Below are 22,373 nucleotides of genomic sequence, written 5' to 3'. Positions count from 1 at the left end.
ATTGTGCTGTCCATTTCTGAGTTTTTATATCCAGTCCCGTTGTACAGTCTGTATCCCTTCATCTCCAATTATCCCTTCTCTTTTTTTTTTTTTTTTTTTAATTAACGGAAAAAAAGAAATTAACCCAACATTTAGAGATCATACCATCCTACACATGCAATCATTAATTCTTAACATCATCACATAGATGCATGATCATCATTTCTTAGTACATTTGCATTGGTTTAGAAGAACTAGCAACATAACCGAAAAAGATATAGAATGTTAATATAGAGAAAAAAATAAAAGTAATAATAGTAAAATCAAAACAAAACAACACAAAACAAAACAAAAACCTATAGCTCAGATGCAGCTTCATTCAGTGTTTTAACATGATTACTTTACAATTAGGTATTATTGTGCTGTCCATTTTTGAGTTTTTGTATCTAGTCCTGTTGCACAGTCTGTATCCCTTCAGCTTCAATTACCCATTGTCTTACCCTGTTTCTAACTCCTGCTGAACTCTGTTACCAATGACATATTTCAAGTTTATTCTCGAATGTCCGTTCACATCAGTGGGACCATACAGTATTTGTCCTTTAGTTTTTGGCTGGATTCACTCAGCATAATATTCTCTAGGTCCATCCATGTTATTACATGGTTCATAAGTTTATCTTGTCTTAAAGCTGCATAATATTCCATCGTATGTATATACCACAGTTTGTTTAGCCACTCTTCTGTTGATGGACATTTTGGCTGTTTCCATCTCTTTGCAATTGTAAATAATGCTGCTATAAACATTGGTGTGCAAATGTCCGTTTGTGTCTTTGCCCTTTAGTCCTTTGAGTAGATACCTAGCAATGGTATTGCTGGGTCGTATGGCAGTTCTATATTCAGCTTTTTGAGGAACCGCCAAACTGCCTTCCACAGTGGTTGCACCCTTTGACATTCCCACCAACAGTGGATAAGTGTGCCTCTTTCTCCGCATCCTCTCCAGCATTTGTCATTTTCTGTTTTGTTGATAATGGCCATTCTGGTGGGTGTGAGATGATATCTCATTGTGGTTTTGATTTGCATTTCTCTAATGGCCAGGGACATTGAGCATCTCTTCATGTGCCTCTTGGCCATCCGTATTTCCTCTTCTGAGAGGTGTCTGTTCAAGTCTTTTTCCCATTTTGTAATTGGGTTGGCTGTCTTTTTGTTGTTGAGATGAACAATCTCTTTATAAATTCTGGATACTAGACCTTTGTCTGATATATCATTTCCAAATATTGTCTCCCATTGTGAAGGCTGTCTTTCTACTTTCTTGATGAAGTTCTTTGATGCACAAAAGTGTTTAATTTTGAGGAGTTCCCATTTATTTATTTCCTTCTTCAGTGCTCTTGCTTTAGGTTTAAGGTCCATAAAACCGCCTCCAGTTGTAAGATCCATAAGATATCTCCCAACATTTTCCTCTAACTGTTTGATGGTCTTAGACCTAATGTTTAGATCTTTGATCCATTTTGAGTTAACTTTTGTATAGGGTGTGAGAGATGGGTCTTCTTTCATTCTTTTGCATATGGATATCCAGTTCTCTAGGCACCATTTATTGAAGAGACTGCTCTGTCCCAGGTGAGTTGGCTTGACTGCCTTATCAAAGATCAAATGTCCATAGATGAGAGGGTCTATATCTGAGCACTCTATTCGATTCCATTGGTCGATATATCTATCTTTATGCCAATACCATGCTGTTTTGACCACTGTGGCTTCATAATATGCCTTAAAGTCAGGCAGCGCGAGACCTCCAGCTTCGTTTTTTTTCCTCAAGATGTTTTTAGTAATTTGGGGCACCCTGCCCTTCCAGATAAATTTGCTTATTGGTTTTTCTATTTCTGAAAAATAAGTTGTTGGGATTTTGATTGGTATTGCATTGAATCTGTAAATCAATTTAGGTAGGATTGACATCTTAACTATATTTAGTCTTCCAATCCATGAACACGGTATGCCCTTCCATCTATTTAGGTCTTCTGTGATTTCTTTTAGCAGTTTTTTGTAGTTTTCTTTATATAGGTTTTTTGTCTCTTTAGTTAAATTTATTCCTAGGTATTTTATTCTTTTAGTTGCAATTGTAAATGGGATTCGTTTCTTGATTTCCCCCTCAGCTTGTTCATTACTAGTGTATAGAAATGCTACAGATTTTTGAATGTTGATCTTGTAACCTGCTACTTTGCTGTACTCATTTATTAGCTCTAGTAGTTTTGTTGTGGATTTTTCCGGGTTTTCGACGTATAGTATCATATCGTCTGCAAACAGTGATAGTTTTACTTCTTCCTTTCCAATTTTGATGCCTTGTATTTCTTTTTCTTGTCTAATTGCTCTGGCTAGAACCTCCAACACAATGTTGAATAATAGTGGTGATAGTGGACATCCTTGTCTTGTTCCTGATCTTAGGGGGAAAGTTTTCAATTTTTCCCCATTGAGGATGATATTAGCTGTGGGTTTTTCATATATTCCCTCTATCATTTTAAGGAAGTTCCCTTGTATTCCTATCTTTTGAAGTGTTTTCAACAGGAAAGGATGTTGAATCTTGTCGAATGCCTTCTCTGCATCAATTGAGATGATTATGTGATTTTTCTGCTTTGATTTGTTGATATGGTGTATTACATTAACTGATTTTCTTATGTTGAACCATCCTTGCATACCTGGGATGAATCCTACTTGGTCATGATGTATAATTCTTTTAATGTGTTGTTGGATACGATTTGCTAGAATTTTATTGAGGATTTTTGCATCTGTATTCATTAGAGAGATTGGTCTGTAGTTTTCTTTTTTTGTAATATCTTTGCCTGGTTTTGGTATGAGGGTGATGTTGGCTTCATAGAATGAATTAGGTAGTTTTCCCTCCACTTCGCTTTTTTTGAAGAGTTTGAAGAGAATTGGTACTAATTCTTTCTGGAACGTTTGGTAGAATTCACATGTGAAGCCGTCTGGTCCTGGACTTTTCTTTTTAGGAAGCTTTTGAATGACTAATTCAATTTCTTTACTTGTGATTGGTTTGTTGAGGTCATCTATGTCTTCTTGAGTCAAAGTTGGTTGTTCATGTCTTTCCAGGAACCCGTCCATTTCCTCTAAATTGTTGTATTTATTAGCGTAAAGTTGTTCATAGTATCCTGTTATTACCTCCTTTATTTCTGTGAGGTCAGTAGTTATGTCTCCTCTTCCATTTCTGATCTTATTTATTTGCATCCTCTCTCTTCTTCTTTTTGTCAATCTTGCTAAGGGCCCATCAATCTTATTGATTTTCTCATAGAACCAACTTCTGGCCTTATTGATTTTCTCTATTGTTTTCATGTTTTCAATTTCATTTATTTGTGCTCTAATCTTTGTTATTTCTTTCCTTTTGCTTGCTTTGGGGTTAGCTTGCTGTTCTTTCTCCAGTTCTTCCAAATGGATAGTTAATTCCTGAATTTTTGCCTTTTCTTCTTTTCTGATATAGGCATTTAGAGCAATAAATTTCCCTCTTAGCACTGCCTTTGCTGCGTCCCATAAGTTTTGATATGTTGTGTTTTCATTTTCATTCGCCTCGAGGTATTTGCTAATTTCCCTTGCAATTTCTTCTTTGACCCAGTCGTTGTTTAGGAGTGTGTTGTTGAGCCTCCACGTATTTGTGAATTTTCTGGCACTCTGCCTATTATTGATTTCCAACATCATTCCTTTATGGTCCGAGAAAGTGCTGTGTAAGATTTCAATCTTTTTAAATTTGTTAAGACTTGCTTTGTGACCCAGCATATGGTCTATCTTTGAGAATGATCCATGAGCACTTGAGAAAAAGGTGTATCCTGCTGTTGTGGGATGTAATGTCCTATAAATGTCTATTAAGTCTAGCTCATTTATAGTAATATTCAGATTCTCTATTTCTTTGTTGATCCTCTGTCTAGATGTTCTGTCCCTTGATGAGAGTGGTGAGTTGAAGTCTCCAACTATTATGGTATATGAGTCTATTTCCCTTTTCAATGTTTGCAGTATATTCCTCACGTATTTTGGGGCATTCTGATTCGGTGCGTAAATATTTATGATTGTTATGTCTTCTTGTTTAATTGTTCCTTTTATTAGTATATAGTGTCTTTCTTTGTCTCTTTTAACTGTTTTACATTTGAAGTCTAATTTGTTGGATATTAGTATAGCCACTCCTGCTCTTTTCTGGTTGTTATTTGCATGAAATATCTTTTCCCAACCTTTCACTTTCAACCTATGTTTATCTTTGGGTCTAAGATGTGTTTCCTGTAGACAGCATATAGAAGGATCCTGTTTTTTAATCCATTCTGCCAATCTATGTCTTTTGATTGGGGAATTCAGTCCATTGACATTTAGTGTTATTACTGTTTGGATAATATTTTCCTCTAACATTTTGCCTTTTGTATTATATATATCATATCTGATTTTCCTTCTTTCTACACTCTTTTCCATATCTCTCTCTTCTGTCTTTTTGTATCTGACTCTAGTGCTCCCTTTAGTATTTCTTGCAGAGCTGGTCTCTTGGTCACAAATTCTTTCAGTGACTTTTTGTCTGAGAATGTTTTAATTTCTCCCTCATTTTTGAAGGATAATTTTGCTGGATATAGGAGTCTTGGTTGGCAGTTTTTCTCTTTTAGTATTTTAAATATATCATCCCACTGTCTTCTAGCTTCCATGGTTTCTGCTGAGAAATCTACACAAAATCTTATTGGGTTTCCCTTGTATGTAATGGATTGTTTTTCTCTTGCTGCTTTCAAGATCTTCTCTTTCTCTTTGACCTCTGACATTCTAACTAGTAAGTGTCTTGGAGAACGCCTATTTGGGTCTAATCTCTTTGGGGTGCGCTGCACTTCTTGGATCTGTAATTTTAGGTCTTTCATAAGAGTTGGGAAATTTTCAGTGATAATTTCTTCCATTAGTTTTTCTCCTCCTTTTCCCTTCTCTTCTCCTTCTGGGACACCCACAACACGTATATTTGTGCGGTTCATATTGTCCTTGATTTCCCTGATACCCTGTTCAAATTTTTCCATTCTTTTCCCTATAGTTTCTGTTTCTTTTTGGAATTCAGATGTTCCATCCTCCAAATCACTAATTCTATCTTCTGTCTCTTTAAATCTATCATTGTAGCTATCCATTATTTTTTCTATGTTTGCTACTTTATCCTTCACTTCCATAAGTTCTGCGATTTGTTTTTTCAGTTTTTCTATTTCTTCTTTATGTTCAGCCCATGTCTTCTTCATGTCCTCCCTCAATTTATCGATTTCATTTTTGAAGAGGTTTTCCATTTCTGTTCGTATATTCAGCATTAGTTGTCTCAGCTCTTGTGTCTCATTTGAGCTATTGGTTTGTTCCTTTGACTGAGCCATATTCTCAATCTTTTGAGCGTGGACAGTTATCTTCTGCTGCTGGCGTCTGGGCATTTATTCAGATTTCTCTTGGTGTTGGACCCAGCAAGGTTGTAATATTTTTCTGTGAAATCTCTGGGTTCTGTTTTTCTTATCCTGCCCAGTAGGTGGCGCTCGTGGCACCCGTTTGTCTGCGGGTCCCACCAGTAAAAGGTGCTGTGGGACCTTAAACTTTGGAAAACTCTTGCCGTCCTGGGGGTTCGCTAGCCGAAACGGCTTGAGCTGGCCCGGGGTCCGAACGCAGGGAGGGTTGCTGGTCGCCGCAGCCAGGGAAAGAGCCCGTCCGAATTTCCTAGTCGGCCCTGGGCAACAAGCGTGGCGGGAGGGCGCCAGCGGCAGCGGCGCGCCCGAGAGAGTGCACGTTCCCCGGGAGTCACGGGTTTGGAAGGGGCCTCCCCCACCCGTCACCGTTCTCCGCGGCCTGGGGGTTTCCGATCCAATCCTCTCAGTTGGTCGGGGGGCTGCGCGTGGTATGGGCGCCAGCCGTCTTTGTTTCAGGGGACCGCCTCTCCAATTCTCCCAGCCGGCCGGGGAAGGGGGAAGGGAGTAACTCCGGCCGCTTGCCACCCCGCCCGGTAAGGCCGGCGCTCCTCGGCGATCTCACCCGAGCTGCTTCTCTCAGCCAGCCAGCCGTTCCAGGATGGGGTACACTGTCTTTTTTATCTCTGTTGTGGCTTTGGGCGCTTTCTGTATCGTTTCTACTCCCCTAGTAGGTGTCCTGGAGAAGAAACTAAGATCCGCGCGTCTTACTAAGCCGCCATCTTCCTCTTTAAGTCATTTTGAATTCATTTTTGTATAGCGTGTAAGACAGAGGCCCTCTTTCATTCTTTTGCCTATTGACATCCAATTGTCTTATGTCCATTTATTCAACAGACTATTCTGTCCCAGTTCTGTGGATTTGGGGGCCTTATCAAAGATCAGTTGTCCATAGATTTAGTGGTCTATCTCTGCATTCTCGATTCAACTCCATTGATTGATACTTCTATCATTGTGCCAGCACCATGCTGTTTTGAATACTGTGGCTTTATAGTAAGCTTTAAAGTCGGGAAGTGTTAGTTTTCCCACTTCACTCTTCCTTTTAAGGCATCTTTAGCTATTTGGGGTCTCTTTCCCTTTCCAATGAATTTGATAACTAGCTTTTCCGTGTCTTCAAAGTAGGTTGTACAGATTTAGATTGGTATTTCATTTAATCTGTAGATCAATTTGGGTAGAATTGACATCTTACTGACATTCAACCTTCCTATCCATGAGCATGAAATGTTTTCCCATCTATTTAGGTCATTTTTATTTCTTTTAGCAATCTCTTATAGTTTTCTGTGTACAAGTTCTTGATATCCCTGGTTAGACTTATTCCTAAATATGTGATTCTTTAGGTCACTATTTTGAATGGAATATTTTCCTTAATTGTTTCCTCAGATAGTTCATTATTTGTGTAAAGAAACATTACTGATTTTTGTACATTAATCTTGTACCTTACCACTTATCTGGATTTGCTTATAAGCTCAAGTAGCTTTGTTATAGATTTCTCAGGGTTTTCTAAGAATAGAAATGTCATCTGCAAATAATGAAAGTTATTTCTTATTTTCAGATGGCATTTCTTATTTGGATGGCTTTTATTTGCTTCTCCTTTCTATTGTTCCTGCTAGGACTTCTAATACAATGTTGATATTGGTGACAGTGAGCATTCTTGTCTCATTCCCAATCTTAGCAGTGTTATTTTCAATCTCTTACCATTAAGTACAATGATGGCTATGGGTTTTTCATATGCCCTTTATGATACTGAGGAAGTTTCCTTCGATTCCCACCATTTGAAATGTTTTGTCTGGAAAGGATGCTGAATTTTGTTAAATGTTTTTCAGAATGAATCTATACGATAATGTGATTTTTCCCTTTTGATTTTTTAATGTGCTGTATTATGTTGCTTGCCTTTCTTTTGTTGAACCATCCTTGCATTCCTGGTATAAACCCCACTTGATCATGATGTATATATAATTCTTTTATTGTGTCATTGGATTCATTTTGCTCGTATTTTGTTGAGAATTTTTGCATCTATGTTCGCTAGGGAGATTGGTTGGTAGTTTCCTTTCTTGTGGCATCTCTGATGACCTTCTAATTCACAAAGGGAGATGGCAATATGTTTTCATCATTGAACTTGTACATGTTTAATATCTAATTCCCAAGAAAGCACCTGGAAGTAGCCTGGACTCTGGCACCAGGCCTAACTGGGTGCAGCCATCTGAGCCCTCATCTGTGTGCCCAGGAGCCTCCCACCAGCCCCCACACACAGGCCAGAGAGAGCTCCATGGTGTCACGATTGTCACACATTTATTGCAGCTTTATTCTGCTGAACAGTTTTGAAAAAAGAATACTACTCAGCTAATTCAAGAATATTTTTATAAGCTTCATCATTCTTATCTTATTAAAGCTTACACAGCTCACTTTTTAATCAAATAGAATATTAGTTTAATAATAAAAAAGTTCCTATTCATTTCCTCCCTCCAGCATGAATATACTATTTTTTACAGAAACTGTACTTCTCCCTTTATATTTTATAGGGTACTTAGAACAGAGTAGATGCATTTATACTTAATTACCTTTCTTCAGTGGTAATGACCTTTCACCCCTAGTACTTTTGATTTGGCTCCTTCTAATACTATATTGAATATTCCTCTTATCCCCTTCCTTTTTCTCTGAGGGACAGTTTGGCCAACACTCAATTTTCCTTAACAGTGAAAGGAAAAGAATGTTTCACTAATTCCAAATTTACATATGAGCCCAAATTATATTTAATATTTAGTCTCCTCACAAATTATAAAGTAAAACCACATTTATTAAGACTTCAATTTAGAATACTTTTGCAAGAGATGATATGTAAGTTTACAGTTTTTGTAACACTGAAAAAATATTTTTGTCATGATTATTTTGTGTTATAAATATTATATTTACTTCAAAGCAACTTCAAAGCATGTCGGTCCTCATTCTCTCTTCTCTCTATTAGTTAAGATGTAATAGACCTTTCAAATGGACCTTCCAGATTTGAGTTATTTGAAAATAAAATCATTGGTTATGTAATTGTTTCTATTTCAAATATTTTACTGATAGCAGCAGCATTTCCTGAAATATATGCAAAAGAGGGGCTGATTTATTGCAGTGTGTAGGCCTTGGCCTTGCTGATTAATATTAAAATTATGTTTAAATCCTTAAATATAAGCTAACAAGCCCCTTCCTCACCCCACTGCCCCAACCCCACTTGGTACAACTGGTTCTGGAAGGTGAAGCCTTCCCTGAAACTGTACCAAGCTGTGGAGAGCCACAGAAGGGGTGAGCTGGCTGCACACCCCAAATAAACCGGGACTGGGTCTGAAAAAAGGGTGGTGCACCTCTGCCTGGCCCCACCCTAAGCATGTGTGAGCTCAAGGAGCTGGAGATCCCCCGTGGCCACACTCCAGGGTGACCCCTCTCTAAGGATCCCAGTGAGATGTGGTCACAGTGGCCCTGAGGCCTCCTCACTGAGGGGCCACATCAGAGAGCTGACAAGACGGCCATGGTCAGGCTGAGTGACCCACTGTGAAGAAAGAAGCACTTGTCCCCATTCCAAACCTGCACTTTGCACATCTGACACCTCAGGGATGCCCACTGCACTAGTTATTCTGCTTAAGTTGAAATCAAATGAAGTACTTTAAACAAACTATAGTAAACATGGGTTTCAATGATGCAAAACTTTCCAGTTTATAATTTATAATTAATAAAACTGAATTGACAGGTAAAGAAACAAAAATGTGATTCTGAGTCTATGCCCCCATCCCACCCAGCTGACCAAGGCAGCCCTCAGGGGTAAGGCCCTCAGGTGTACGGGGCCCTTGAGGCTTTGAACAACTAGCAAAAACAGGCAGAGTCATCACCTCAAAACTGCCAGAAATAGTTAAAGGATCACTGCTGCCACTGGGTTTGTGCCACATCAGGAAGGTGCAGCTTCAAACTGGCAGGAGAGGTGCTGTTTCTGGCCACTCGCACCCATCCCTCCCACTGCGGGCCACAGCCCTGTTCTGGAGGAAGCAGCTAACCCCGTGCACACACGGGGTGCTGATGCTGGCCAGTCTAGAGGCAGTCTCCACCACTGAGCCCGGAGTGGCGTCTCTGGCCCGCCCTCCCATAGCTTGCCCTGCAGGCAAGAGCAGTTTGCAGACAGCTTAATTTAAACTTAACGATTAATTTAAGCCAGGTTGAGGCAAAAGCTAACCCACTTTAAGTCATAGAACAGATCACCTAGGAAGGGGTGAAAGTCAATTTTGCACAGAGGGGGCAATTCAAAGGCTTGTAAATAGGGGACCCCTAAGGCCACCAGTGAGCACAAGCCAGCACAAGACATGGGCTCAGAACTGGCAGAGAGGTCCCAGCATGAGAAGCGTACCTTGGGCTGAGCTTCTTGGTAGGAGGGCTAAGCCCCGAGGGAGGGCACCAGCCAGTATAGAGCATCGTCCGAAAGACGGGGACGGGTGTTTTTTCCATTGGTTGGCTTGTTTTGGTTAGTTCCAGGCATTTGAGGAAACCTCTGGTGTATCACTAGCTGGATACAAAGTTCAGGAACAGACAACTCAGGGACTAAATCCCAGAGTTGATGCCTTAAAATATTACAATATGCACAGCAAAAATTCTAAAATGAATGAAAAAAAAATCAGGAAATGATGGGCCATGCAAAAGAAAAGATAAGAATCTGAAACCAAAAATGGAAAAGACCCGACTTTGGATGTACCACAAAAACACTTTTAAAAAATAACTGTTAAAAAAAAAAAAAAAAAAAAAAAATATATATATATATATATATATATATATGACTGTCAACAAGGTCGGCAAGATAAAGGGAAACACTGAAAAAAAATTTAAAGTATGCCAGGAAAACAATGAATGAATAATATAAGAATCTCAATAAAGAGACAGGAATTTTTTTTTAAACTTTTTTTATTGTATAGTATAACATAAATACAAAACAAAGAAATTAAAAAGCAATAGTTTTCAAAACACTCTTCAACAAGCAGTTATAAGACAGATCCCAGAGTTTGTCATGGGCTACCATGCAAACTTCTCAGATTTTTCCTTCTAGCTGCTCTAGAAATAAAGGCTAGAAGGCTTAAATATTTTTTATTGTCTCAATCAACTTTTTTTGTGAAAAATAACATATATAAAAAGGCAACAAATTTCAAAGCACGGCACCACAGTTAGTTGAAAAGCATACTTCAGAGTTTGACATAAGTTGCAATTCCACAATTTTAGGTTTTTACTTCTAGCTGCTTGAAGATACTGGAGATTAAAAAATTGACAATTTAATGATTCATCAATCATATTCATTTGTTAAATCCTGTCTTCTCTGTATAACTCCACCATCACCTTTGATCTTTCCATCCTCTCTTTAGGGGTGTTTGGGCTACGGCCATTCTAACTTTTTCATGTTGGAAGTGTCTGTCACTAATGTGGGGTAGGGAGATGGAACTATCTGATGTTCTGGGGAGGTTGGGCCCTCTAGGTTTCAGAACTTATCTGGACCAGGGACCCATCTGGAGGTTGTAGGTTTCTGGAAAGTTACTCTAGTGCCTAGAACCCTTGTGGAATCTTATATATTGCCCTAGGTGTTCTTTAGGATTGGCTGGAATGGTCCTGGTTGGGGGTTGGCATGTTATAATAGGTAGCAAGGTCTACCTGAAGCTTGTGTAAGAGCAACCTTCAGAATAGCCTCTCGACTCTATTTGAACTCTCTCTGCCATTGTTACTTTATTAGTCACACTTCTTTTCCCCCTTTTGGTCAGGATGAAATTGTTGATCCCACGAAGAGATAGGGGTTTTAAAAAGGAACCAAACATAAATACTGAAGTTTTAGATCATACTACCTGAAATGGAAAATTCCAATTAGAATTTCAGTAGCAGATTGGACTGGTAGAAGAAAGAATCAGTAAACTCAAAGACAAGACCACTGGAATGATTCAGACAGAGGAGAAGGAAAAAAAGGAACAGAGCATAGAAAATATATGCATGATGGGAGCTAAAGAAGGAGAAGAAAGGAGAAAGCTGCTGAAGGAATAGTCAAAGAAATTATAGCACACAATTTCTCAAATTTAATAAAAAGATATGACTATGAATATTCAAGAATCCCAGTGAATCCAAATAGAAAAACTCAAAGAGAACCATGCCCAGAAACATAATACTCAAACTGTCAGAACTCCAAGGGCATGGAGAGAGTTCTGAAAGCTAAAAGAAAAAAGCAATGAGTTATATAGAAGGTTAAATGCTGATTTTGCATTAGAAAGCTCAGAGTCCAGAAGTTAGTAGGATGAAATGCTTAAAATGCAGAAAAAAAAAATTTTACATCGGGCAAGAATGTCTTTCAAAAATGAGGGTGAGGTTAAGCAAAAGCTGAGCAAATTCATCACCACTAAGCCTACCCTACAAATAATGCTAAAGGGAGTTCTTCAGACTGAAAGGAAAGGAGACCAGAGAGTGGAGAGAAGCAGCATAAAGAAATAGAGACCTATGGTAAAGGTAATAATTGTGAATGCCTGCATTACTGTATTACTATTATTTTTTTTATTAATTAAAGAAAAAAAGAAATTAACACAACATTTAGAAATCATTCCATTCTACATATGCAATCAGTAATTCTTAACATCATCACATAGATGCATGATCATCATTTCTTAGAACATTTGCATCGATTTAGAAAAAGAACTAGCAAAACAACAGAAAAAGATATAGAATGTTAATATAGAGAAAAAATAAAAATAATAATAGTAAAAAAAAAAGAAAAGTGTATTTTTTTATATATATAGCTGAACTTTTTAATTCCTACAGATTCTAAAATTTTATCATTTTATCAGTTATCATTCATTCATAAAAAATAACTCTAGGGTTTTGCACACATGATATATAAAGATATAATTTGTAACAAGTAAAAATGCAGAGATGGGGATATTGGAAAAGTGGATGTGTATCCTTCTGCAGTTGTTAGAAACATGATTATTATAGATTTAGTATGTTAAATTTAAGACCCATGGTAACTACAAAATATGTGAAAAATTTATACAGAAAGAAATGAGGAAGGGACTCAAGATAACTTAATATACAAAAGCCAATTATTATGAAAGCAGGCATTTACAGAAGAACCGAGGGACAAATAGGTATAAAATTAAGGAAAACTAAATAACAAAATGGCAGAAGAAGATGGTGTATTATCACTAGTTACATTGAATATAAATGGATTAAACTCTTTAATCAAAAGGCAGAGAATGACAAAATGGATTAAAAATAATGATCCAACTATAGGCTGTTTACAAGTGACTCATCCTAAATTCAGATACAAGTACATAGAAAGTGAAAACATGGAAAAAGCATGCCATGCAAAAAGTAAGCAAAGGAGAGCTGTAGTCACTATACTAACATCAGATAAAATAGACTTATCTGTCTATTTTATATGATATTATTTTATAATAGTCAAAAACTATTATAAGAGACAAAGAAAACCACTATGTACTGAAAAAGGGTGGAATCAACAAGAATACTCAATAATTATAAATATACATGCACCTAATTGCAGAGCCACAAAATATATGGAGCAACTATTGACAGATGGAAAGGGAAAAAGTAAAGCTTCTACATTGATTGAAGGAGACTGTGATACAATACATCAAATAAAGGATAGAACAGCTGGACAGAAGATCAATAAGTTTACAGAAGATTTGAACAATACTATAAGCCAGCTGGAATTAACAGGCAAATATAGGATACTTCACCCAACAGCAGCAGCATATATATTCTTCTCCAGCACACGTGGATCATTCTCCAGGATGGAACATATGTTAGGTCACAAAACAAGTCTCAATAAATTAAAAAATGTTGAAATTCTACAATGTACCTTCTCCAAGCACAACTGAATCAAGCTAGAAATCAAGAGGAAGAAGTGGAAAATTCAGAAATGCAAAGAGGTCAAAGAAGAACTCATAAGTGAGATTAGGAAATACCTTGAGATGAATGAAAACACAACACACCAAAACATATGTGATGCAGCAAAGGCAGTGCTGAGATAAAAATTTATGCTTCTAAATATTTACATTAAAAAAAGAGAAAAAATCTCAAATAAAAGACTTAACCTCTTAACTGGAGGATCTAGAAAAAGAAGAACAAACCAAACATAGCTAAACCCAAAATAGTAAAAAGGAGGAAATAAGAAAAAATATAGCTTAGATAAATGAGAAAGAAACTAAAAAGCAATAGAGAAAATCAACAAAACCAAAAGTTGTTTCTTGGAAAAGATCAATAGGACAAATGTGCAGCTAGACAGACAAAGGCAAAGAGAGAGGATGTAAATAAGTAAAATCAGGAATGAAAGGGGACATTACTACTGAATACGGTAGTAATAGAGTAGAAATAAAGAGGACAGCAGGTGGAGAGTATGAACAACCCTACACCAGCAAATGAGATAACCCAGATGAAATGGACAAATTCCTATAACCACCCAAACTACTTTCACTGACTCAAAAAGAAACAGAGGATCACAACAGACCAATAACAGCTCAAGAGATTGGATCAGTAATCAAAATCCTCCCAAAAAGCCTTACTGGCAAATTTTACCAAAGATTCCAAGAACTCACATCAATCCTGATTAAAAAAAAATTGAGGTAGAGAAAACACTTCCTGTAAGACCCACATCACCAAAGGACAAAGATACTAAAGAAAAGAAAAAGAAAATTATGCACTGATATCCCTTAAGAATTTACCTACAAAAATATTTCACAAAACATTAGCAAACCAAATCCAACAGCCTATTAAAATGCTTAAACGGATGTCTGACTGAGACTGTGTCTCGAACAGGTTTGTGCACACCAGTATCCATGGTGGCATCACTCACAACCACCAAAAGGTGGAAGTAACCCAAGTGTCCATCAGCAGGCAAATGGATAAGCAAAATGTGGTATCTCTGCACCATGGAATATTACCCAGCCATAAAAAGGAGTAGCATCCTGTTCCATGTGGCAACGCAGATGAACCTTGCAGATGCCACGCTGCATAAAACAAGCCAGACACCAAAAGACATGTGTGGTGTGATCTCACTGATACGAAGTAATTGGAATAAGCAAATTCAAAGAGTCAGAAACTAGAAAACAGGTTACAAGGGACAGGGGTAGGGGTGGGGAATGGGGAGTTATGCTAAATTGGTATGGGGTTTCTGTTTTTTGGTGATGGAAAAGTTTTGGTGATGGGTGGTGATGATGGTGGCACAAGCATTGAGAATGAGCTTAACAGCCATTTGAATTTAGTTATAGAAGACATTTTAAGTTATATATGTGTTACTAGGATAAATTATTTTTAAAAAGACTATGCAACACAAACAGTGGATTCTAATGTAAACTATGGAGTATATGCAATAGTGTAATTATGGTAATATTGTTTCATCAATTGTAGCAAATTTATCATGCCAATGCAAAGTGTTAATAATAGAGTATGCCAGTTTGAAACGTGGTGGACCCCAGAAAAACCACGTGCTTCAATCCTCATTCAATATTGCTGGCGGGGAGCTTTTTGATTGTTCTCATGGAGATGTGACTTACCCAATTGTAGGTATTAACCTTTGATTGGAGGGAGATGTGACTCCACCCATTCCAGGTGGGTCTTGATTAGTTTACTGGAGTCCTTTAAAAGAGGAAACATTTTGGAGAGAGTCCTTTTTTAGAACCACAAGAACCAGGGAGCCCAGGCAGCCAGAAACCTTTGGAAAGCATCCCCAGGGGAGCTTCATGAAGCAACAGGCTTGGAGAGGCAGCTAGCAGATAGCTCCATGGTCACCACGTGCCTTTCCAGTTGAGAGAGAAACCCTGAACTTCATCAGTCTTTCTTGAGTAAAGGTAACCTCTTGTTGGTGCCTTAATTTAGACATCTTAATAGACTCGCTTTCATTGGGACATTTTTATGGTCTTAGAACTGTACACCAGAATAAATTCCCCCTTTTAAAAGCCATTCCATCTCTGGTGTATCGCATTCTGGCAGCGGGCAAATGAGAACACAGGGCAAACTGAGTGCATATATGTGGGGAGGATACTGGAATACTGTATTTTCTGCGTATTTCTGTAGACCTATAACTTTTCTAATTAAAAAATTAAAAAATACAAAGACTTATATGCCATATTCAGGTAGATTTATCCCCGGAATGCAAAGATAGTTCAATAAAAGAAAACTAATTAATATAATACAACACATTAATAGAATAAGGGAAAAAACACATAATCACCTCAATATATACAGAAAGGGCATTTAACAAAACCTACACTTTTCTTGATAAAATGCTTTAAAACCTAGAAATAGAAGAAAAATTCTCCAACTTAAGAAAGGGCCTATATAAAAATCCCACAGCTTACTTCATGCCCGGTGGTAAGGATGGAAGGCTTTTCCCTTGAGCCCAGGAACATGACAAGGAGGCTCAGTGTCACCACTGTAATTCAACACTGTGCTGGAAGTTCTAGCCTGAGCAATTAGGAAAAGGAAATACAAGCACCAAATTAGAAAAGAAGAAGTAAAATGTTCCCTACTTGCAGATGACATGATCCTATATATAGAAAATACACAAGAAAGCTACTAGGGCTAATAAATAAGTCCAGCAAAGTGGCATGGTACAACATTAATATGCAAGAGACAGTACTATTTCTCTACACTACTAACGAACAATATGAAGAAGAAATTATGAAAAATTTTACTATAGCAACTAAAAGAATCAAACATCTAGAAATCAATTTAACCAAGGAAATAAAGGACCTATCCTTGGAAAACTATAAAACATTGAGAAAATAAATTAAATAAGATGTAAATAAATGGAACGACATTCTGTGTTTTTGGATTGGAAGACTAAATATTGTTAAGATGTCAATTCTACCCAAAGAAACTTGCAAATTGAATTCAATTCCAATCAAAATTCCAAAAGCCTCTTCTACAGAAATGGAAAAGCCAGTCATCAAACTTATATGGAAGGATAAGTGTCCCTGAATAGCCAAAACCACTGTATAAAGACGAATGAAGTTTCAGGACTCACATTTCCTATTTTCAACATTTATTAGAAAACTAGAGTTAGGAAACATAGTGGTACTAGCACGAGAACAGACATATAGACAACTGAAAGCTCATAAATAAGCCCTCACTTATGTGTCCAATTGATTTTTGACAAATATACTCCAGGGGGAAAGAAAAGTCCTTTCAACAAATGGTGCTAGGAAAAATGAACATCCATTTGTAAAAGAAGGAAGGTGGAACCCTATTCTACACCATATGCAAAAATTAACTAAAATTGGATAATTGACCTGATTATAAGAAATAAAACTATAAAGTTCCTAGAAATAAATGTAGGGAAGCATCCTCAGGACCTTGGCTTAAGCAATGAGTTTCTTAGACTTTAACATCCACTGCATGAACACAACAGAAAAACCAGATAAATGGGGCCTCATCATAATTAAAACCTTTGTCTATGAAAGGACTTCATAATAAAAGTAAAAAGACAGCCTCCAGAATGGAAGAAAGTGCTAGCAAATCACATATCTGATAAGGATTTAATGCCCAGAACATATAAAAAAAATCGTACAACTCAACAACAAAAAGATGTACAACCCAATTTAAAAATGGGCAAAAGATTTGAATACACATTTCATCAGAGAAGATGCTCAAATGGTCAGTGAAGACATACAATGCTTCTCAATGTGATAAGCCATTCAGGAAATGCAAATCAAAATCACAATAACATACCATTTCACCCCAACTAGATTGGGCATTAATTTTTTTTAATGGAAAATAAGTGTTCAAGAGGATGTATAGAAATAGGAACACTCATTGATGGTTTATGAAAAAGTAAAATGCTGGAGTGCTATGGCTAACAGTTTGGTGGTGACAAAGTATGGAATCACCACAAGGCCCAGCCACCCTACTTCCAGGTATTTTCCCAAAAAGAATTGAAAGCAGGGACTCCAGCTGACCTTTGCATACCAGTCAGTGTTCATAGCAGCATAATTCACAATCGCCAAAAGATGAAAGCAACCCAGGCTTCCATCAAACGATGAGTGAATAAACAAAATTTGGTATCTAAGTACAATGGAGTATTGTGCAGCCATGGAAAGTCAGGTGACAACACGGCTGGGCCTTGAAAACTTTGTGTTGAATGCAGTAAGCCAGACATGAAAGGACAAATATGGTGTGATCGTGGTGATATGATGTAATTAGAGTAAGCAAATTCACAGAGTCAAAAATTAAAATACAGGCTACCAGGGGCCGGGCAGGGCTAGGGAATGGGGAGTTGTGCCTGACTGGTACGAGTTTCTTGTTACAGAGTTTCTTTTTGGTAGTAGTAGAGTTTTTGTAACGGGCAGTGGTGATGGAAGCACAGCATGGTAAATGGGATTCACACATTGAATTAATCATGCGAGTGCTGTTTCAGGATAAATCTTAGGGGGTAATTAAGTTACTGGAATAAAAATTTAAAAAACAACATACACAATGTACAACACCAACTGTGATCTTCATGTAAAATATGGCCAGTCGTGCTGCCCTCCCCAGTGGACTCGGTGCCAGGGCCAGAGGGCCGGGACATCCGTGGTGGTCAGAAGCAGACCCTTTGGACCCTCCACCTGGGCTGTTCTCCCGGTTGTGTCGGACTGCCCCAGTGGCTGTCTGCCTGATGACGCCCACAGTAGGTGTCAACCGCACAGTACTGGACAGATGGCCCCAGCCCATGGAGGACGTGCTTTGTGTCATCTGGGTGGAGTGTAGCCGTGCCCTGGACCGGTCTCTTCATTTTCCAGCTACCCGTAGAAGTTCCTTTCCCTAAGCAGTTCCTTCCATTGTTATTTCTCTTAGGTGGTGCTTCATTTTAATTCCAGACCGGCTACCTTTGAATCATATGGGCGCTGTCAACATTAGGAAGTAGCATGGAAGACTGCACATCTAGCCTGGTGCAACCATCCAGCAATCACCAGCCTCTTAGGGTACCCTGGGGAAGCGGTCAGAGGTGGACTTCCAGGACCAGAACTCACCCGGGCCAGCCCCTCTGAGAACTGGGTGTCCTGGTATCAGCACGTCTACACACGATGATTCCCCTTCCCCATGAGAAATTGCTGTGACATGGAGAAATACAACAAATCCACCTACATTATTTGCAATATACTAATAATTGCCTAATTGGTAACTAGTCGCTAACTGAATCTCTATTAATCCAGCATTTCTGAAAATATGGATGAAACACTACCCCAAAACATACTTTTGTCAACATCTCTAAAAAGTGTGAAATAAGGGAATCAGTGACAACTAGAATTTTAGGTTTAAACTCTTAAGAGACCAAATTTCAAGTACTCTTAAGCATTTTAGAAATATTCATTTAGATAGCAATGTCTCACATGCCGAGTAAATATTCAATTTTCCAAATTGATTTGGGAGTTAAGAGAGTTACCTCTTTGCAGAGTATTTCATTCTGAGCTGGCTGTGCACAAGGCCATGAGGCCACAGGGCAGTTGTGGGGTCTGCTGGACAAGGGCAGGGAAAGCAGGAGGGGCCTGAGCCCCAGGCAGGGCAGGCCAAGCCCCAGCTCCACAGCAGCCCCAGCCCCGCGCCTCTTCTCCCTTGGGCTGCAGAAGGCGGGGTATCTGCTGCCCTGTGCACGGCCCCATGACGCTGCCCTGTCAGCAGCTGCTGGACATTTGCCTGGGTTTCTCTGGGGCCATGGGCCCCACCCTGCTCCTCCGGCCAGTAGAGAGTAGGGAGGATTGGAGGATTCTGTCGGCTCCGAGCACCCAGCGGAGCTCAGCGACCATTGGCGAGTGGATCCATGTGTCGAGCCACGGAGGCGAGGGGTAAAATACCTGACATTTAATGGGGAACCGAGTTCCCAAGATGTGCTCGCCTAAGATATGCTCTGGGCTTCTACCAGCACCTTGTCCAACTTGGAGCTGACTCAGGGAGGAGGGAGAGAGAAGGAAGCCCGGAGGGGGTGAGCGCACCCCTTTATCCCTTCACCTTGTCTGCTGTGTGACGGGGCGGGAAGGGAGGGGGCATCTGCCGGGTCAGAACAAGCTGAGCACTGTGAGGGTGGCAGTCGCTGGGTGAAGATTAGCACGCGAGCCTGTGTCCTGTTGTTAAAGGGCACTCGATTCTTCTGGGCTGTGTCGGATTGTTAAAAACGCTGACATTACTTGTGACTATTCATTTTTGTCACCTGCTCTTGATTAATCCCGCTCTGAATGGCTCTGTGGCCCCTGAAATCTCATACTACTTAATTAAATTAGAGGCACATTTGTCTCCCCCGTTTTCCTATCAAAGGGCTGTGCGCGGGAGAAATAAAAGCTTTGTTCCCTGCTACTCGTATAATTTACACTCTTTTCTCCCCTTTTCTCCTCCGGCTCCCGGCTCAGATGCTCGATGGTAGCGGGGAATAAGGGACTGTCGGGGCAGTGAAGCATGTCTGAGTAGCAGCCAGTGGGGCCCGGCTGAGAGGGGGCAGGGCGCCCGGGAAAGGCAGGGTCAGGATTCCCAGCGCCGAATTGTCCTGGATGGCTTTGTAGCAAAAGTCACACTTTTTGAACTAAAACGCTTCACCTTTGTAAGCAGAGGGTGAAGCAGGCTGCTGCTGAGTATAGAGGCCAAGGGCAGAGAGTAGCGCGTCCCGTCAGACCTCCGTGCCTGTGGCCGTGGGACACAACGGCTTGGGCATAATTCTGGCAGATGTGGTAAGGGCAAGGTGAGGAGTTGGGGTGATTGAACTTCCATCAAAACTGCACTCACCACAATGTAATGTAAAATAGCCAATTAATTAGGATAATAATGTAGGTGAGCAAACAGAGATAGGGTTTTCAGCAGCAAATTCTCTCTGTCCTATGCATGTGTTCATGGGCGTAAGGAGTCTCACCTGGTGGAAATGGCACCGTGCACATGAATCCCACCATTTGAACAACAATTGTCAGGGTACTGTCTTGGGTGTTTGACTCTGTTTGTGTTACTAGCTCTGACCATTGCAGTTTGAATTTACAAGGCAACTGACAGACACACCAATGCTATTACACAACTGAATGTGCGCTTTTCTGTCTATTTAATCCAAGTGAAGACAGCAGGAGGAAGTGTCTGGGACACTGCATGTTGGCCTTTGGGGAAAGCATGGCAGGTCAAAGGGCCCCACTGAGCCCCTGGGCTCCAACACAAGACTAGGACAGCCAAAGGTCTACCCGAGCAGGATGGCGATTGAGGTTGGCCTCTGTCCCTTTCTGTGCCAGGAGGAAAATCATTCCAGAAGGATCCATGAAGACTCAGAGTCACCCTGAGGTCCTTTTTGCTTATGGGCTTGTCCATGGTCTCTTCGGGCCCCTGTTAACATGAGCAGACCCGCCAAGCTGGCCTGGCATTCTAGTCCAGTTTAGAAGGCCTGTGTTTACTTCAGCTTTTTGGCAGCTGAGTCCCTGTGGCACACTACCATTTTAGGTCAGAAACATACATATGCACAGCCCAGACTCTTAATTCCTGTAACAGAGTACAGGTGAAATGAAATTCAAGAACAGCGTTCCTGATGAACCCATCAGAGCAGCCCAGTAGAAGCATAAAAAGTGTGGTTACAAACATGACATGCATTTTAAAGGCAAATAAATAAAATCTAGGCATATGAGGCCTAAATATCAACAGTAAAAAAAGCCAATCTGTGCATCTAGCTACAAAAATGGTTTGCATATTCACTGGCCCTTCACACTGACGGTGAAGCAGCGTGTCACATGCGCACATGATCAATTCTGTTTGGGAGAATTACACACCATCCATTTTGTCACAGTGTGATTGCTCTCATCACAGTAATGATGAAATATAATTGATCGCATGACAACAGAGTCATTACTGGTGGATTATTTGGCAAATGATTAACACAAATAGACTCTTATTTTTTGAAGCATCTTGGAAATACACTCAACCGACCCATGTTCATTATAAATGTCAAAACATCATCATTCATTATCTCAAATCCAGCAGAGTATTTATGGATTTGGTAAGGTTAGAGAGATTCAGGAAAAAATATATGGAGTAGATTCCTAGGAGTGAGCCAAGGGACAAGAAGCCAGGGCACTAGGCTGCTAGAGAAGGGTGGATCTGCCCAGTTCTAGTCCAAGCAGACAGTCAAACTGTTTGGTCCAGAATGGCCTACCTCTAGAATTAGTGAAGAAATGTCCGCATGATGCCTGCTAATTGCCAAACTCTGCTTCAGCGGGGGTGGGGGCACCAGAGAAGTGCCTCCAACTGTCATAACTCATCCTGTCTCCGTCAACTAGATCTAATATCATGTGATGATATCTAGATCCCCATGATACAGCTGGCTCCTTACTCACTGGCTTCTGCCCAACCATCTCATTAATTATATAGTAATAAATGTTAGTTTGATCAGCTCATGGCTTCCATAATCATTACCTTCTTTGTAAAATCTCCCAAACTGGCATTTCCAAAGTTGTCGCCTTTGCTAGTCTCTGTAATTTACCGAACACATATGCTGGGCAGGGCCATGTTCCCACCGAGGCTGCAGGGGAGACCCCTCCTGTGTCTTCCAGCTTCGGGGGGCCCGGGGCATCCCCGGACTTGTGGCTGCGTCAGTCCATGCTTGCTTCCTTCACCACATGGCTTGAGTCCCTGAGTGCCGATTGTCTTCCTAAGTCCAAGCCTCTCCATTCTCTATAAGGACACTTGCCATTGGATTTGGGCCCCACCCAGATATTCTAGGATGATCTCATCTCAAAATCCTCAAATTAATCACATCTGCAGAGATACATTTCCCCAAATGAGGCCACATTCACAGGTCCCAGGTGGACGTTGCTCTTGGGATCCCCCATTCACCCCCCTGCACCCCACCAAACAGTTTGTATATAGTACCATCATATGGAGAAATCAATGGGATTAAAAGAAACACAGGATGGAATTAATGGAAGAATCAGAGTAGAGAAAAATGTAGAGACTAGAAATATC

This window comes from Tamandua tetradactyla, chromosome 9 (genome assembly GCF_023851605.1).
Source record: "Tamandua tetradactyla isolate mTamTet1 chromosome 9, mTamTet1.pri, whole genome shotgun sequence".
Classification (NCBI taxonomy): Eukaryota; Metazoa; Chordata; class Mammalia; order Pilosa; family Myrmecophagidae; genus Tamandua; species Tamandua tetradactyla.
The sequence above is the reverse complement of the archived record's forward strand: the minus strand, read 5'-3'. Positions refer to the sequence as shown.